The following is a 13,064-nucleotide window of genomic DNA, read 5'->3' as shown; positions in this document are numbered from 1 at the left end:
ATCTTGAGTTAAAAGAACCTGCTCTCCATTATCTCAAGTAGCGGAGCAAATGCTAAACCATCACAGCTGTAAATCATGGGCTTAATGCAACGTGCCCTCTTGACCTCCACATTCTCACCACCTGTTTCTCTGTTGGATTACCAATAAATAGTGTTGGCTCCCAGAGCTCGGGGCTTTCGCAGCCTCCAGTAGTGAGCCGTCATCATACCACTGCACACCAGCCTGGGTGACAGGACAAGAGCCTCTCTCAAAAAAATAAATAAAAAAAAGACACCCTTTCCTAGTGTGACCGCATCTCAACTACATCTGGAAAGACCCTATTTCCAAATAGGGTCACATTCCAAGTGTTAGAAAGTGATACTAAGTGTTAAGCGATACTAAGTGTTACTAAGTGTTAAAGTTCATTCCTTTAACAAATATTTATTGAGGGTCTACTATGTGTCAAGCCCTTGGGTTCCAACAAAGCCTGAGACACAGACAAGTTCCCTGAGATCTTGTGGAGGTTACATTCCCGTGGAGGGAAACAACCACATAGTGGATCCTTAATTGTTGAGTAAATGTTGAGTTGCCTGGGAAACATAGCAAGACCCTGTCTTTGGAAAAAAAAAAAAAGACTGAGTATCTACTATGTGTCAGACATAGTAGATGTTCTAGGCATTAGAGACATAGGAATGAGGCCAGGCGCGGTGACTCACACCTGTAATCCCAGCATTTTGGGAGGCTGAGGCAGGCAGATCACTTGAAGTTCTGGCCTCCCAGTGGCTCACACCTGTAATCCCAGCACTTTGGGAGGCCAAGGCAGGTGGATCACTTGAGGCCAGGAGTTCAAAACCAGCCTGACCAACATGGTGAAACCTCATCTCTATTAAAACTACAAAAATAAGCCAGACATGGTGGCTGGCACCTGTAATCTCAGTTACTCGGGAGTCTGAGGCAGGAGAATCGCTTGAACTTGGGAGGTGGAGGTTGCAGTGAGCCAAGATCGCGCCATTGCACTCCAGCCTGGATGACAGAGCGAGACTCTGTCTCAAAGAAAGAAAGAAAGATGGAAAGAAGGAAGGAAGGAAAGAAAGAAAACAGAACATGTCTTTTTGGGGGATACAGTTCAAACCCTTAATACCACCTCTGAAAAAAGACCCTTCCTGAACACCTGGAGGGCCGGCCTCCCCCCATCACCCCATCACTTCCCTATCACCTGTTTCATTTCCTTCCTGCGACTTACCATCATCTGTAATTGTTTGTTCCCATGGTGGTTGGTTGTTTCCCTCCACAGGAATGTAACCTCCACAAGATCTCAGGGAACTTGTCTGTGTCTCAGGCTTTGTTCAGCCCCAGGGCTTGGCACATAGTAGGCCCTCAATAAATATTTGTTAAAGGAATGAACTTGAAAGACCATCTAGTGCAGAGGTCCCCAACTTTTGGGGTTCAAAGGCCCCTCTAAGGATTTGTAATGGGAAATATGCACATAAGCACACAGAGAAGTATTTGCAGGTCTTAACTGAGGACTGAAGAGGGGTGTGACCTGCCCACGATTCCCAACTAATTAATGGCTCACTTTGAATTAAAGTTCTCATCTCTGACTCCTAAACCAGAGCCCTATTAATTAATTAACAAATCAGAGGTTCCCAAGCTCACAGGTGGACTGTGGGTCAGTCAAGTTAAAAAATTGTCTGTGGCATTGCAAGTATCAGCCCCCGGGGGTGGGAACATTCAGGTGCATAAAGGTTGGTTTCTGTCTTCAGATCAGTAGTTTCCAGGGTCTAATGCTGGAACTGCAAACTGAAAAGGAGAAATCACTCATCTATTTTTAAAATATTTACTAAAATATGGCCGGGCGCAGTGGCTCATGCTTGTAATCCAAGCACTTTGGGAGGCCGAGGCAGGGAGATCACCTGAGGTCAGGAGTTCAAGACCAGTCTGGCCAACATGATGAAACCCTGTCTCTACTAAAAATACAAAAATTAGCTGGATGTAGTGGTGGGTGCCTGTAATCCCAGCTACTCCAGAAGCTGAGGCAGGAGAATCACTTGAATTCAGGAGACAGAGATTGCAGTAAGCTGAGATCGTGCCACTGCACTCCAGCCTGGATGACAGAGACTCCATCTTAAAATAAAAAAATACATATGTATATAGGCCAGGTGTGGTGGCTCATGCCTATAATCCCAGCACTTTGGAAGGCCGAAGTGGGTGGATCTCTTGAGGTCAGCAGTTTGAGACCAGCCTGACCAACATAGTGAAACCTCGTTTCTACTAAAAATACAAAATTAGCCAGGCATGGTGGCGACACCTGTAATCCCAGCTACTCCGGAGGCTGAGACAGGAGAATCGCTTGAACCCAGGAGGCAGAGGTTGCAGTGGGCCAAGATGACACCATTGCACTCCAGCCTGGGCAACAAGAGCGAGACTCCGTTTAAAAAAAAAAAAATACGTGTGTGTGTGTGTGTATTTATTGATTAAAACAATGTTGGGCCAGGCACGGTGGCTCATGCCTGTAATCCCAGCACTTTGGGAGGCTGAGGCGGGTGGATCACGAGGTCAGGAGATCCAAAACATCCTGGCTAACACAGTGAAACCCCGTCTCTACTGAAAATACAAAAAATTAGCCGGGTATGGTGGCGGGTGCCTATAATCCCAGCTACTTGGGAGGCTGAGGCAGGAGAATCGCTTGAACCCAGGAGGTAGAAGTTGCAGTGAGCCAAGACTGCGCCATTGCACTCCAGCCTGGCGACAGAGCGAGACTCCGTCTCAAAAAGAAAAAAAAAATGCCCCGTGCAGTAGCTCACGCCTGTTATCCCAGCACTTTGGGAGGCTGAAGCAGGTGGATCACCTGAGGACAGGAGTTTGAGACCAGCCTGGCCAACATGGTGAGACCCCATCTCTACTAAAAATACAAAAAATTAGCCAGGCATGGTGGTGAGTGCCTGTAATCCCAGCTACTTGGGAGGCTGAGGCAGGAGAATCACTTGAACCCAGGAGGTGGAGGTTACAGTGAGCCGAGATCATGCCACTGCACTCCAGCATGGACAACAGAGTGAGGCTCCGTCTCAAATAAATAAATAAATAAAATATAAATTCAACAAAAAGAGACATATCAATGAATAAAAGAAGACAAAATGCCTACCCTCATGGAGCTTACATTCCTGTGGGTTTAAAAATCCAAGCTGAATGGCCGGGCGCAATGGCTCATGCTTGTAATCCCAGCACTTTGGGAGGCCAAGGTGGACGGATCACCTGACGTCGGGAGTTTGAGACCAGCCTGACCAACATGAAGAAATCCTGTCTCTACTAAAAATACAAAATTAGCCGGGTGTAGTGGCGCATGCCTGTAATCCCAGCTACTAGGGAGGATGAGGCAGGAGAATCGCGTGAACCCGGCAGGCGGAGGTTGTGGTGAGCCGAGATTCCAACATTGCACTCCAGCCTGGGCAACGAGAGTGAAACTCCGTCTCAAAAAAAAAAAATTCAACCTGAAATATTTATTTATTTATTTATTTTTCTTTTACAAAGAAAACTTTGGAGAAATGTGTAAGTAGAGAGAATAATATCTAATACTCAGTTTCAACACATCATGACCAACTTTGTTTCATCTACATTCCCACCCATTTTTCCTGTCCCTTATATTGTTTTGAAGTAAATTCCAGGCATTGGCCAGGTGCGGTGGCTCACGCCTGTAATCCCAACACTTTGGGAGGCTGAGGCGGGCAGGTCACAAGGTCAGGAGTTTGAGACCAGCCTGGCCAATATGGTAAAACCCCATCTCTACTAAAAATACAAAAAAAACTAGCCAGGCGTGGTGGTGGCACATGCCTGTAGTCCCAGCTACTAGGGAGGCTGAGGCAGGAGAATCGCTTGAACCCAGGAGGCGGAGGTTGCAGTGAGCCAAGACCGTGCCACTGCACTCCAGCCTGGGCAATAGAGGGAGACTCTTGTCTCATTAAAAAAATAAAAAATAATAATTAAAAAAAAATCCAGGCATCATATTCCAAAGTTGTTTTTTTTTTTTTCCTGTCAGCTTTAGTAAGGTATAACTGACAAGTAGTAAAACTCTTTCTTTTTTTTTTTTTTTTTTTTCAATTTTTGCAAACCAGAAAGAGATATTCTCTGGTGTGGACTGAAGGTGTTGTCTCTTCCAAATTTATTCTTTTGGGAACACAATTGTATGAGTTTAAACAGACAAATACAATCATGTAATAAGACACCAAAAATGGACAGTTTCTAGCGTCATGTCTTCTAGGTCACTAATCTTTTCTACTATAATGTCTAATCTGCTATTAATCCTATCTGGGGTATTTTTTAATCTCACATACTGTAGTTTTCATCACTAGAAGTTCTATTTGTCTTTCTATCTTCTATGTTTCTACTTAACTTTATAAATATGAAATACAGTTTCAGTAACTATCTTAATATCCTTATCTACTAATTCTCATATCTGTGTCAGTTTTGGATTGGTTTCAATTGATGTATTTTTGTCCTCTTTAATAGTGATATTTTCCTGCATGTTTGCCTGGTTATTGTTGATTGGATGTTAGACATTGTAGATTTTACCTTGTTGGATTCTCTTTCTCTTTCTTTTTCTTCATCTTTTTTCCTCCTCTTTCCTCCTCCTCTTTCTACTTCTTCTATATTTTGGTATCCCTAAAAATGTTCTTTCTTCTTTCCCCTGGACCACCCTCCCCTTCCCCTGTCCTGCTTGCTCTGTGCCTTGGCTCCACCTTTTCCTAAAAAAAAACAAGGCTGAGCAAGGTGGCTCATGCCTATAATCCCAGCACACTGGGAGACCAAGGCAAGTGGATCACCTGAAGTCAAGAGTTCGAGACCAGCCTGGCCAACATGGTGAAACCCTGTCTCTACTAAAAATACAAAAATTAGCCAAGCATGGTGGCATGCACCTGTAACCCCAGCTACTCCGGAGGCTGAGGCATGACAATTGCTTGAACCCAGGAGGCAGAGTCTGCAGTGAGCCGAGGTTGCACCACTGCACTCCAACCTGGGCAACAGAGTGAGACGCTGTCTCAAAAAGAAAATAAAATTAAATTTTAAAAGGCTGGGCAAGATGGCTGACCCCTGTAATCCCAGCACTTTGGGAGGCCAAGACAGATGGAACACTTGAGGTCAGAAAGACCAGCCTGGCCAACATGGTGAAACTGCATCTCTACTAAAAATACAAAAATTAGCCGGGTGTGGTGGCAGGCGCCTGTAATCCCAGCTACTCAGGAGGCGGAGGCAGGAGACTTGCTTGAACCCAGGAGACAGAGGTTGCAGTGAGCAGAGACTGGGCCAGTGAGCAGAGTCCACGCCACTGCACTCCAGCCTGGGTGACAGAGCAAGCCTCTGTCTCAACAACAACAACAAATAACAACAAAAAAGGTGCAACTTAGTCTAGAGCTAATTTTTCCCCACTACTGAGGCAAGACCAATCCCCCAAGAACCCTGAGGTTTTTGAGGCTGGCTGGTGGCACAAGCAGAATGCACTCGCACCTCTAATCATTTCAGGTGGTTCTTTCTCTGGCCTTGGGTCTGCCCTTTGATGTCGTGCGTGGGCTGAGCATCACTCAAAGGACGACTGGAGAAGGGCTCACTGCAGATCTCTGGGATTCTCTGTGTGCAGCTGTATCCTCTCCAGAACTCTAACCTCCGTGGTCCCCCTGAACTCTTAGCTGTGTTTGCTGAACTCAGGGGGTCTGCCAGACTCCATCTGGGTTCCCCCTCTCTGCATCATGGCCTGGAAACTCCCAAGACAGTAGCATTGCAGGGGCAATCACTGGGCTCACCCCGTTTGTTCCCTGTCCCTCAGGGATCACTGTCCTCTGTTGACTGATATCTGATGTCTTGAAAAACACTGTTTCATATATATTTTATCCATTTTGTTTTGTTCTTTCAGGTGAGAAAGTAAATCTACACTGTTACTGCATCTCAGTTAGCCAAATGCATTTGAGACTCACCCATGTTGAGGCCAGGTGCAGTGGCTCATGCCTGTAATCCCAGCACTTTGGAAGGCCAAGGTGGGCAGATCACCTGAGGTCAGGAGTTTGAGACCAGTCTGGCCAATGTGGTGAAACCTCGTCTCTACTAAAACTACAATAATTAGACAGGTGTGGTGATGAGCGCCTGTAGTCCCAGCTACTTGGGAGGCTGAAGCAGGAGAATTGCTTGAATCTGGAAGGTGGAGGTTGCAGTGAGGCAAGATCATGTCACTGCACTCTGGCCTGGGCAACAGAGTGAGACTCCCTCTTTAAAAAAAAATAAGGTGGGGAGTGGTGGCTCACGCCTGTAATCCCAGCACTTTGGGAGGCCAAGGCGGGCGGATCACAAGGTCAGGAGATCGAGACCATCCTGGCTAACATGGAAAAACCCCGTCTCTACTGAAAATACAAAAAAATTAGCCTGGCGTGGTGGCAGGCACCTGTAATCCCAGCTATTCAGGAGGCTTACGCAATTGAATGGCATAACCCGGGAGGCGGAGCTTGCAGTGAGCTGAGATTGCACCACTACACTCCAGCCTGGGCGACAGAGTGAGACTCCATCTCAAAAAAAAGAAAAAAAAAAAAAAAAGAAGGGAAGATCTGGTCACACTGGGTTCACATTCCTGCATGGCGATTGGCTGGAACATAGGAACAGCTAGCACCATTACATGGGCCCTGCCTGTTGCAGTCCCCACCATTCCCAGTTGTCTTGCCCAGGCCTCCATAACATAAACTCCATCATGGGTTTATGTTACCTGCTGGTCACTGGAGACATTTAAGACTCCCAGTACAATGTGTCATGAAGAGAATAAACCAATGTTGTTGTGAAGATTCTAAAAGCAGTTAAATCACTTGAATGGTGAAAAAACAGAAAACAGTTCATTTCATTGGGGCTACAAAAACACAGGACCTTGAAGGAAGAATATAATGTTACCAAGCAGAGGATTTGGGAAGCAGATACCCCGTCACCTCTGCTTGCAGCTTGCAATCCAAATGGGTCCTTCAGCCTCAAGTTGCCTCTGGGCAGGGGAGGCTGGCCTTGCCTCCCAGGGAGATCCAGGCAGGTGCCATGGGCAGGTCAGCCAGGCAGTCAGGTTGTGAATCAGAGGGACTCTTCTCTCTTTGGGGTCAGGACTCCATGTGCATTATTTACGAGCCCTTTTGTAGATGGCACCTGCCGGCCACCCCGATCTGAGCAGCTGCTCAGGTGCCAAGTATCAGGTTTGACTTGGCTGCTGCCCTGTCCTGGTTCTTGCTCTTGCCCAAAGCACTTCCTTTTTTTTTTTTTCTGTAAAGACAGAGTCTTGCTCTGTCACCCAGGCTGGATTGCAGTGGCGCAATCTCAGCTCACTGCAACCTCCGCCTCCCAGGTTCAAGCAATTCTCCTGCCTCAACCTCCCAAGTAGCTGGAATTACAGGCGTGCGCCACCTCGCCTGGCTAATTTTTGTATTTTTAGTAGAGACAGGGTTTCACCACATTGGCCAGGCTGGTCTCGAACTCCTGACCTCAGGTGATCTGCCTGCCTTGGCTTGCCAAAGTGCTGGGATTATAGGCGTGAGCCACCACACTCGGCCCACAAAGTGCTTTCAGACGAACTCATCAGCAACCTGAGGCTGGACCTGGCTCTCTGGGGACTGTGATTATGATGGGTGAGAAAGTATGGTGGGAGACTATCCTCCCTCACCCTCACCTCCACCCTCGCCTTTTGTTCTCTTTGAGACATTCTACTTAGGGACCGCCAGCCTGCGGATTTGCTCAACCAGCTGGGGAAAGTCACAAAAGTAGCAAACACACACTCACTGTGTGCCTGGCACTCTTCTCTACACTGTGTGTGTGTGTGTGTGTGTGTGTGTGTGTGTGTGTGTGTGTGTGTGTTTACATGCATTATCTACATAACAGTCTTATGATGTAAGACCTTTATTATACCTATTTTACAGGTAAGTACTCCAAGGCATGATTTCTCCAACTGCTTTTTTTTTTCTTTTGAGACAAGGTCTCTGTCATCCAAGCTGGAGTGCAGTGGTGTGATCACGGCTCACTGCAGCCTCCAGCTCCCAGGCTTGAGCAATTCTTTCCCCTCAGCTTCCTGAGTAACTGGGACTACAGGTGTGCCACCATGCCCAGCTGATTCTTTTATTTTTTGTAGAGACAGGGTCTTGCTATGTTGCCCAGGCTAGTCTCAAACTCCCGGGCTCAAGTGATCCTCCCACCTCAGCCTCTCAAAGTGCTGGGATTACAGGTGTGAGCCACCATGCCCAGCCTCTCTGACTTTTAATGTGCCCATGAATCACCAACTGGGGATCTTGCTAAAATGCAGATTCTGATTCAGTAGGTTCTAGGAGAGGCCCAGGATCCTGTAATTCTACAAGTTACCAGCCAGTGCTAGAGTCTAAGGTGCAGAGAGGTGAAGGAATTTACCCAAGATCATGTAGCTACTATTAATAGCAGCTGTGCTACTTAAGCATTGCAAAATACTAAGAGCCAATTCTAAACACAAGGGCACCTGTCCAAGGAGAAGTTAAAATTCCTCAGACTTTTCTTTCTTCTACTTCCAACAAATGCCCTTGCTCAAAATAGTCCCAAAGATTATAACAAACAATTTGTGCAAATATGTTTATAGCAGCACTTTTCAGATCAGCCACACAATGGATACATCCTCAATACCCACAATAGGGCAACAGCTGGGTGAACTATAGTCTATTTCATGTCATGCCATACAGCTATTAAAATGATAATTATGGGAATTAAATGGATACCTGTAAACAGCTATATTAAGTCATGTTTAGTAAAAAAAAGTAGGACAAAAATAATGTGTACCTATTGATTAAAGTTATATGATCAGGTTATCCCAGCACTTTGGGAGGCCAGGTGGGAGGATCACTTGAGCCCAGGGGTTTGAGAGCAGCCTGGGCAACATGGCAAAACCCTGTCACTATGAAAAATACAAAAACTACCTGGGCATGGTGGTATACGCTTGTAGTCCCAGCTACTTGGGAGGCTGAGGCAGGAGAATCATATGAAACTGAGAGGTAGAGGTTGCAGTGAGCCAAGATAGTGCCACTGCACTCCAGTCTGGGTAACAGAGTGAGACCCTGTCTCAAAACAAACAAACAAAGAAACAAAAAGTTATGCCAGACGTAGTGGCTCATGCCTGTAATCCCAGCACTTTGGGAGGCCGAGGCAGGTGGATTACCTGAGGTCAGGAGTTTGAGACTAGTCTGGTCAACACGGTCAAACCCCATCTCTACTAAAAATACAAATTAGCTGGACGTGGTGGTGGGTGCCTGTAGTTCCAGCTACTCGGGAGGCTGAGGCAGGAGAATCACTTGAACCTGGGAGGCGGAGGTTGCAGTGAGCCAAGATCGTGCCACTGCACTCCAGCCTGGGCGATAGAGTGAGATTCCATCTCAAAAAGAAAAAAAAAAATCCCAGTTTTAGTTCTTGCAGGAGAATACTTTATTTACCTGCCCCTGTAAGAAGGATTTTAAGTCCTCCTCGTAGGATTGTTGCAAGGATGAAATGTAATAATGTAGGTAGGTGAAGTGCCTGGCATAATGTCAGCACTAGATATTTGTGTTTTCTTTTGTTTTTTATTTTATTTGTTTATTTATTTATTTAGAGACTGAGTCTCACTCTGTTGTCAGGCTGGAGTGCAGTGGTGCGATCTCAGCTCACTGCAACCTCCGCCTCCCAGGTTCAAGCGATTCTCCTGCCTTAGCCTCCCAAGTAGCTGGGATTACAGGCACACGCCGCCACTCCCGGCTAATTTTTTTGTATTTTTAGTAGAGACGGGGTTTCACCATGTTGGCCAGGATGGTCTCGATCTCTTGACCTCATGATCCCCCCGCCTTGACCTTCCAAACCTGAGAAAAACAAGCAATGGGGAAAGGATTCCGTATTTAATAAATGGTGCTGGGAAAACTGGCTAGCAATGTGTAGAAAGCTGAAACTGGATCCCTTCCTTACACCTTATACAAAAATTAATTCAAGATGGATTAAAGACTTAAACGTTAGACCTAAAACCATAAAAACCCTAGAAGAAAACCTAGGCATTACCATTCAGGACATAGGCATGGGCAAGGACTTCATGTCTAAAACACCAAAGCAATGGCAACAAAAGCCAAAATTGACAAATGGGATCTAATTAAACTAAAGAGCTTCTGCACTGCAAAAGAAACTACCATCAGAGTGAACAGGCAACCTACAAAATGGGAGAAAATTTTCGCAACCTACTCATCTGACAAAGGGCTAATATCCAGAATCTACAATGAACCCCAACAAATTTACAAGAAAAAGACAACCCCATCAAAAAATGGGCAAAGGATATGAACAGACACTTCTCAAAAGAAGACATTTATGCAGCCAAAAGACACATGAAAAAATGCTCATCATCACTGGCCATCAGAGAAATGCAAATCAAAACCACAATGAGATACCATCTCACACCAGTTAGAATGGCAATCATCAAAAAGTCAGGAAACAACAGGTGCTGGAGAGGATGTGGAGAAATAGGAACACTTTTACACTGTTGGTGGGACTGTAAACTAGTTCAACCATTGTGGAAGTCAGTGTGGCGATTCCTCAGGGATCTAGAACTAGAAATACCATTTGACCCAGCCATCCCATTACTGGGTATATACCCAAAGGACTATAAATCATACTGCTACAAAGACACATGCACATGTATGTTTATTGCGGCACTATTCACAATAGCAAAGACTTGGAACCAACCCAAATGTCCAACAATGATAGACTGGATTAAGAAAATGTGGCATATATACACCATGGAATACTATGCAGCCATAAAAAATGATGAGTTCATGTCCTTTGTAGGGACATGGATGAAATTGGAAATCATCATTCTCAGTAAACTATCGCAAGGACAAAAAACCCAACACCGCATGTTCTCACTCATAGATGGGAATTGAACAATGAGAACATATGGACACAGGAAGGGGAACATCACACTCTGGGGACAGTTGTGGGGTGGGGGGAGGGGGGAGGGATAGCATTAGGAGACATACCTAATGCTAAATGACGAGTTAGTCGGTGCAGCACACCAGCATGGCACATGTATACATATGTAACTAACCTGCACATTGTGCACATGTACCCTAAAACTTAAAGTATAAAAAAAAAAAAATGCTGGGATTGAAGGCATGAGCCACCATGCCCAGCCGATATTTGTGTTTGTTTATTTTTTTATTTTTATTTGTTTTGAGACAGAGTCTCGCTCTTTTGCCCAGACCGGACTGCAGTGGCGCTATCTCAGCTCACTGCAAGCTTCGCCTCCCGGGTTCATGCCATTCTCCTGCCTTAGCCTCCCGTATTTGTGTTTTTTTTTAAATAAATGTTTTGGGCAGGGCGCGGTGGCTCACGCCTGTAATCCCAGCACTTTGGGAGGCCGAGGCAGGCGGATCACGAGGTCAGGAGATCGAGACCATCCTGGCTAACACGGTGAAACCCCGTCTCTACTAAAAACACAAAAAATTTGCCGGGCATGGTGGCCGGCACCTGTAGTCCCAGCTACTCGGGAGGCTGAGGCAGGAGAATGGTGTGAACCCGGGAGGCAGAGCTTACAGTGAGCCGAGATCGCACCACCGCACTCCAGCCTGGGTGACAGAGCGAGACTCCATCTCAAATAAATAAATAAATAAATAAATAAATAAATGTTTTGGTCAGGCGCAGTGGCTCATGCCTGTAATCCCAGCACTTTGGGAGGCTGAGGGGGTAGATCACTTGAGGTCAGGAGTTTGAGACCAGCCTGGCCAACATGGTGAAACCCCATCTCTATTAAAAATACAACAATTAGCCAGGCGTGGTGGCGCATGCCTGTAATCCCAGCTACTTGGGAGGCTGAGGCAGAAGAACTGCTTGAACCTGGGAGGTGGAGGTTGCAGTGAGCCAAGATCTCACCACTACACTCCAGCCTGGGCGACAGAGTAAGACTCTGTCTGCAAAAAAAAAAAAAAAAAAATGGAAGCTATAAAGATAACACCTGTATTAAGATATCATTTGCCCCTTTAAGTTGGTTTTAAAAGCAGTAATTCAGTGGTTTTTCGTAAATTCATAGGTTATACAACCACTGCCACGACCTAACTCCAGGACATTTTCATCATGCTCCCCCAAAAAACTTCATACCCATTAACAGTCACTCCTTTACCATCAGCTCCTGGAAGCCACTAATCTACTTTCTCTATATAGATTTGCCTATTCTGGCCGGGGGGGGTGGCTCACGACTATAATCCCAGCACTTTGGGAGGCCGAGACAGGGGGATCATGAGGTCAGGAGATCGAGACCATCCTGGCTAACACAGTGAAACCCTGTGTCTACTAAAAAAATACAACAAAAATTAGCCGGGCATGGTGGTGGGCGCCTGTAGCCCCAGCTACTCTGGAGGCTGAGGCAGGAGAATGGTGCGAACCAGGGAGGCAGAGCTTGCAGTGAGCTGAGATTGCGCCACTGCACTCCAGCCTGGGTGACAGAGCGAGACTCCATTCCCCCCCAAAAAAAGAAAGATTTGCCTATTCTGGACATTTCATATAAATGGAGTATTACTATGTATGGTCTTTGGTGACTTGTAGAGATGAATGTCACCATGTTGCCTAGCCTGGTCTCAAACTACTGGGCTCAAGCGATCCTCCAGCCTCAGCCTCCCAAAGTGCTGGGATTACAGGCATGAGCCACCATGCCCACCCTCCAATGGCATCCTTTATATTTTTCTTTTTTTTTTTTTAGACGGAGTTTCACTCTTGTTACCCAGGCTGGAGTGCAATGGCACAATCACGGCTCACTGCAACCTCCGCGTCCCAGGTTCAAGCAATTCTCCTGCCTCAGCCTCCCGAGTAGCTGGGATTACAGGCATGCGCCACCACACCCGGCTAATTTTGTATTTTTAGTAGAGATGGAGTTTTTCCATGTTGGTCAGGCTAGTCTCAAATTCCCGACCTCAGGTGATCTGCCCGGCTTGGCCTCCCAAAGTGCTGGGATTACAGGCATAAGCCACCGTGCCCGGCCGGCATCCTTTATAGCAAAGGATCCAATCCAAGATTCTCCATCACATTCAGGTGTCATGTCTCTTTGGCTGCCTGTAATATGA

The sequence above is a fragment of the Pongo pygmaeus genome, chromosome 10 (assembly GCF_028885625.2).
Source record: "Pongo pygmaeus isolate AG05252 chromosome 10, NHGRI_mPonPyg2-v2.0_pri, whole genome shotgun sequence".
Taxonomy (NCBI): domain Eukaryota; kingdom Metazoa; phylum Chordata; class Mammalia; order Primates; family Hominidae; genus Pongo; species Pongo pygmaeus.
Note: the sequence above shows the minus strand (reverse complement) of the source record.